The sequence below is a fragment of the Barbus barbus genome (genome assembly GCF_936440315.1).
Source record: "Barbus barbus genome assembly, chromosome: 2".
NCBI lineage: Eukaryota > Metazoa > Chordata > Actinopteri > Cypriniformes > Cyprinidae > Barbus > Barbus barbus.
Window position 1 is genome coordinate 8,206,331 of NC_136730.1, and position 6,882 is coordinate 8,213,212.

Below are 6,882 nucleotides of genomic sequence, written 5' to 3' on the forward strand. Positions count from 1 at the left end.
CACCCGGAGCAGTGGGCAGCCATGCTGCGGCGCCCGGGGAGCAGTTGGGGGTTCGGTGTCTTGCTCAAGGGCGCCTCAGTCGTGGTATTGAGGGTGGAGAGAGCGCTGGACATTCCCTCCCCCCACCTACAATCCCTGCCGGCCGGGGGCTCGAACTCGCAACCTTTCGATTACGAGTCCGACTCTCTAACCATTAGGCCACGAGTAGGCTGCACTGTAGAAACTGTTACCTTTTTTAAAAATTTTCCCATGAATTTAGTGACATATTTAAGAAACCCTCCCTTTGTTCTTGCGAGTTTCATAGCTTTACATTTGGGGCCTAGATTTATTCTCTTGATCACATGACTAGAGGATACTGTTGCTTACTTCATGTTGCATTCCTCTTGTCACTGAGCCCAGATTAACACTGGTTCAGATAACATTACACATACAGGATCTCCCACATTAAACTGAATGAAAGACACAGTCAAAACAAAAAACAATATTAATCTTCAAATCAATCTAGGTACTGTTCATTTAATTCAAAGCAGTATTTGCTATTAGAACTACTTAAAAAGTACCATGATTATTGATTGTTGCTTTGGTATGTTCCCCTCCATCCCCAACTGAACTGGTTGATGTAACCCATTAATTCCACAGATGAAAGGATTTTGTTGTTCTCTCTCCAATTCACATCCTTTTCTCCTCCCTTATTCTTCACCCTAACAATGGATCTTCCTCTGCTGTCTGAAGCAGTGACCATACGTGCATTGCTCTAACACAAACTAACTCTGATACTCTGTAGATTAGCAAACCAACATGTTTTAAAAGATGAACAAATATGGCTAACAAGGTTATGATTAAAATTAAAATGAATAAAAAGTTTTGACTTCATTGTGTTTTTGGCATTATCTGTCAAATAATATTCGGCCTTGAATATTATTTGCCAGATAATGCCAAAAACACAATAATTATTACATAACTAACTATATAAATAGCATTTACAAATATAATGAAGGGATTAGGTAATAGATAATAAATTGACTTTCACAAAACAAACATTATGTTTTTGTGCAAGAGACATTATAGTAAAAATATGCAATATAACTACATGAACTGTATGAAAATGACTGTTTAATTGAGCATGACTCCATCCACAATCATATCATAAACGCATATCCACATGTTCACCGCCTACAAAAGTTGTCTTACTTCAAAACTTAGACAACTTCCTTCCATCCATCTTCTATACTTGCTTTAGGGCCATGGGGAGGGGCTGGAGACTACATTACAACATAAATAATAATGATTTTTACTTATTAAATCATGTAAGTGCTTTAACAAAAATACAAGCTTCATATTTCCACTTTTGAACACATTTTAGGGGCCTTGCCCTGTGTGTACTTTCATTGTAAGTGCATTACTGTAACATGTAACTGTAACATACAATTAGAGAAAACAGCACAGTGGGAAAGCTTGTTGCTAATCTGTGAGTTGTGTGTTTGACATTGACATTTGCACATAATGGTTGTGTGGGACTGTGGTGAGACTGTCTGGAGAAGCCCACAATGTGTCCGCTGTGGTATTCCTGTAAATTCCATTACGCTCAGACTGATATGCCATTTCCATCCCAACACACTCTTGAGAGCTCAACTTTCATTTGTAAATCATTTGTTTTATTTGTCACTGTCCTCATAATCATTGCAGAAATATCATTATTAACCTCAACAGTGTTAATCGATCGTATCATTCTCAGTGTCATATGATCATCGAAATCTGCATTTTCGTTATACTCATCTTGATAGCAAACTAATTCTGAATTTAAAGATAATCACGACACATTCACAAAGCACATGAGGCAAAGAACACAATGTCTTCCTGCTGTCTGTCTGGATTACACTACCACAACCTGCTGCTTGCTCCAAATAGACCCTTGAGCTGAAGGGCCAGTCATGTCAAGCAGCTGAATGCAAACTCAATAAAGCAGCTACCCACAATGCACGATTGCACTCATAAATTCAGCACACAGCAAAGGGTCATGACTTAAAAGATGGTGAGCTAAAACATGCTCAATGATGACCTTCATCAGTCACCTGCTAGCTGACTATCAGTTTAGTTCTGATGAAATGTAAGTGAGGAAATCTCCCAAAAACAATTACATGAACTGTTGTATTATAGAAGGTGACAATCTGCTGTCGCTTCCCTGTCATCTGATCCAGTGATATGGCCTGGAATACAAAGCTATGGTGATGATCCCATGGCTTGATGAAAGTCTGAACACAGTCTGAAACAGATTTATGATGCTGGTTTGTTTGTTCTGGAAGTAGTCACAGCCACAGGCTTATGCCATTGATTGAACGTTGACAAAATAAATACCAGGAGATTATGGTTTCTTTCCTTTCTCCTCTCCCTCTTACAATTGCTATCCTGTGTACGTGCTTCAAAATGGCATAAAATGCCCAAACAATCATACTGTGATGGCCAAATCTGTGGACCTCACACATACAGTAAACTACAGTAAACCTCTGTGGTGTCCAAAAATAATGCAAGCCTTTAAAACTGTAGATTTATGAGGCAGTAATGTCAACTAATTTACCCATAATGTCATTCAAATAAGGTCTTGATGCAACATTGGTTTTCATCCAGCTGCTAAAGATCATTTTTAAAGTGATGAGTATTAATACCTATTTTAAAACCAATAAAATAGCAATTTAAAAAAAATTATTTAACACTACCAGTCAAAAGTTTGGAATAAGATATTTAATGTTGCTGAAAAAAGTCTTTAATGGTTACCCAGGCTGCATTTATTTGATCACAATTACAGTAAATTTAGAAAAACATTTTTTTTCCCTTTGTGATGGCAAAGCAGAGTTTTTAGCAGCCATTACTCTAGTCTTCATTGTTACATGATCCTTCAAAAAGTCTGAATTATTCCAAAAATGTGACCAGCTATGTGTGTGTGTGGTAACTATTGGATTAAAAATTCTGGAAGGTACAAATTGTTCAATTTCTCAATATACAAAAAGGAAACTCAGCTGACATGAAGTCAAAACGAAGATAAATATGGGAAGGAAAGTCTGACCAGACTAGTCTGAAAAACTTGGCAAGATTTATTGGCAGAATTAGACGTGTTAATCATAGTCTCATGGCATTAGTTGTTATCAGAAACTGAATGCTAGAAAGTTTCATGTGGTTCCTTTTCACTGTGGAGAGTGTGACATTACCTTGTAACAGCCAGCTTTGAAAAAAGTTCATCTTATCATACTAAAAATGTATGTATATACACCTATATCCTGTAGGATCCACAAATATGTCATGTGCTGGCATGACCTTAGCTTTTGGCCTTGGTTCAGTTTTAATGCCATAAGGACCGTAGATGGGCAGTAGTGGATATCTATATCTGGGCCCCTTAACAAGATTTATGGGTTCCTCCTTCAGAAAGGTTACATATGTTTTGGACATGTTTTATAGGCATGCATGATTTACAGTGATTGTGTGTGTGTGCATGTTAAAATCTTGTGGCCTTAACAGTACCACAACTAGAATTACACATCATCTTATAGTACAGGCATAAAAAAATGTTTGCAAAGCTTAAAAATTATTATACAATATGTTTAATGAATGTCAATTTTTTTGCAGTGATAGTTCCATTAACTGGCCAGAAACTCTTGAACACTGTGTGAGGTAAATCAGAGAAGCTATGCTGATTTAAAGGGTGTCATGTCAACACAGCCAGTCCCAAACCTCAAGTGCAAATACAGGGTGTTCACAGATTACCTATTGGACTACACCTTGCTTACTACTGACAGCAACTTTATATTAGTTTGACTACTGTTATAGCTGATTAACTGATTAAGTATATTATATTCAAATAAAAAAAGGGCTTTTTTCTTGAGAGATTTTATACAAACCACCATAGCTCAAAAAAAAAAAATTAGTTTTACAAAACACATGAACCTGGAACAAGGTTTCTTTGGAAGAAAAGGAGTGAGATGAGGACAGCTGAAATGAGGAGCAAGCTGTTTTCAGTTACAGCAGAAAAGATGGTGAGCATATCTGAGGACAGTTATCACAAAACGCCTCACCAGCACAATTCTGAAATCACGGGTGTGGGAGAAGGTTATAGGGGTTGTGCTTGCATGAGGGTGTGTAAGGGTTTATCAGTGTGTGTCTGTACTCTGAAATAGAAGGTGTCAAGGTGCTGAAAGAAGTCATTTCAGATGGGGTGATGAGACCAAAGCCCACTTGAACTGAATACGGAAACATTAACCAGCTCATTTGAGCTAACCAGCAGATATCCATAAGAAATCATGCTGTGAGAGGATGTTCTTTCATACTAACAACCAAACCAAACATTAACATTAATATAACCATATATTTTAATTGTAACTGGGGACCTCTGTGGGATGCCTAAATTTACTTTACTATGTTACAATTAAATCCTAATCTAATCATGACAGACTATATATCGTTGGAGAGGTCTAATAGATATTTGACCACTGTTTTTTGTTAAAAAAATATGTAGGAAAAGTAATAGATTAATTTATGACAAGAGTGCATCTGAAAAATCTACATAATAACAGGTGTTCTGCCCTTTGTCACAAAAAGTCTTCTTCGTTGCCTTTTTCTCTATCACACTTTAGAAATCATCAGAAATTCTATATCAACTGAAAACTTAAAATCTCAAAATTCATCCTTTGAAAACCATTTTAAAATCAGACATTGCATTACCATGAAAATGGAACAACAAAATCATGTTACAAAATGGTTTCGTTCATGAATTATAAAAATTTAAGTTTGAGTAGTTCACTTTCACGTCTATGTTCAAAAATGTGAGTGACAGTTAAAGGGTTAAAGGAATAGTTCACCCAAAAATGAAAATTAGCTTACAATTTACTCATCCTCAGTTCATTCAAGATGTAGATGAGTTTGTTTCTTCATCTGAACAGATTTTTTTTGCTCACCAATAGATCCTCTGCAGTGAATGGGTGCCGTGAGAATGAAAGTCCAAACAATTGATAAAACATCACAATAATCCAAGTGATCCAATACAAGTACTCTCTATTCAATACTGCTATCTCCAGTGAAAAAGTCTGAACCGGGAGAGATGTATGCACAGATCAAGCACAGTTTCCAAGTGAAAACAATTCTAAACAAATATATTGGTGAAAGAAAACAGGATGGACTTTTTCACTGGAGGAAGTGTTAATATGGACTTGTATTGGCCAGATACGACGGATTAAAGTTAAAGCGCCTTGTGATGGATTTGTTTCTTACAAACATGCAGCTTTTCACGTCACAAGATGTTAATTGATGGACTGGAGTCATGTGGATTATTTGTGGATTATTGTGGGGTTTTTATCAGCTGTTTCGAGACTTATTCAGACGGCACCCATTCACTGCAGAGGATCCATTGGTGAGCAAGTGATGCAATGCTAAATTTCTCCAAATCTGGTCCAATGAAGAAACAAACTCATCTACATCTTGGATGGCGTCATGGTGAATTTTCTTGACTGAAGGAAGTGATTCATGATTCAAAAATCCATGTTTCAAGATCTTTTTGCAAATCTTTGGGTTAACTAGTGAGATCACATTATTGTACTTCCAAAATCTGCTTTTCATATTAAAATGTATAAAGATAACCATCATAATACAATAGAAAGCCACTTGATCAATCAGAATTTGTTGCAGGTGGCCTGTCCATAAAACATGGCCAGTAGTCACATATAGATAGTGCAGTGTCATACACACAAATGCAAAAAAATGATGAACATAAATATTTTTAGACATGCAGCCATGCACCTAATTGTTTTATTTAAATAATAAACTAATCTATTTTTAATATAATAAACACCAGAATGCACAATATATGATGTAAATTATCCTTTGATCTGACACAGTAAACCTAGACATCTAAAATAAGACCCAGCGGGTTACATGCAATCTGAAAATACTTGTAGCCTGAGCTCCATCAGCCATGAGGACATCATGTTATCGTGACCTTTTAAGAACTGAAGGGCTCCTGTGAAACTCTGTCCTGTAGTGCTGAGTGGTATGTATTCCCCCAACCCCTGGAGGGCATTTATTCTTCTTATATTTAATTAGTTATCTGTTAACGGGACCCCTCACATTCCATATCATCTGCCCTGCCAGACAAGGACAAATGGTGTCATGCCAGCTGCCCATAACAAAGCTAAAGTACGTGCAAAGTTGTGTGCCACAATAATGCTTGAAGGGGACGGGATGAAAAGGGCGAACAGTTTATCTTACTCTCATGCTCTTGCTTGAAGTGCAAATTACACCTTTCATCATGTCTCTTTTTCTTTCTGTCGCTCATGTCTGAGTGTTTGCAATGCGGCCAGCTCTCTCTCTCTCTCTCTCTCTCTCTCTCTCTCTCTCTCTCGGTGCCCAAACTGTTATTGATTAAAATTGGCCCGTGGTGCTTGAATGATTTTGTTCTGTCACTATGCTGGACCAGGGCCAGTGAGAAAGATACGGAGAAGATAAGAGGGACAAAGGAAAACTTAGATGAGTGTTAAGATTGGAAGCAAGTAATATCCTCTTCTTTGTCTTTCACTGCAATTAACTGTTTAGTGCTGAGTCTCCCAAAAGAATTAGAAACCCAAATAGATCGCAGAAAACATTGGTGTCAATCACTTCTACAATCCATCTATAATGTTTCTGGGAAGCAGAACACAAACTCGTTCTCCTGGTTAACTGATCTCAAGTTCTGCCCAGTAGATCAGCATGTGGTCAAGCACAGTAAATACTCAGGGTGTGAGTTTGAGATTGCCAAACTGATGCGACAGACAGATAATTTGATTCGTTTATGCTAAAAAAATGGCTCAATTGTGTGTTTTTTTTTTTTTTTTTTTTGTGGAAACGGTGATACTTTTTAAAATT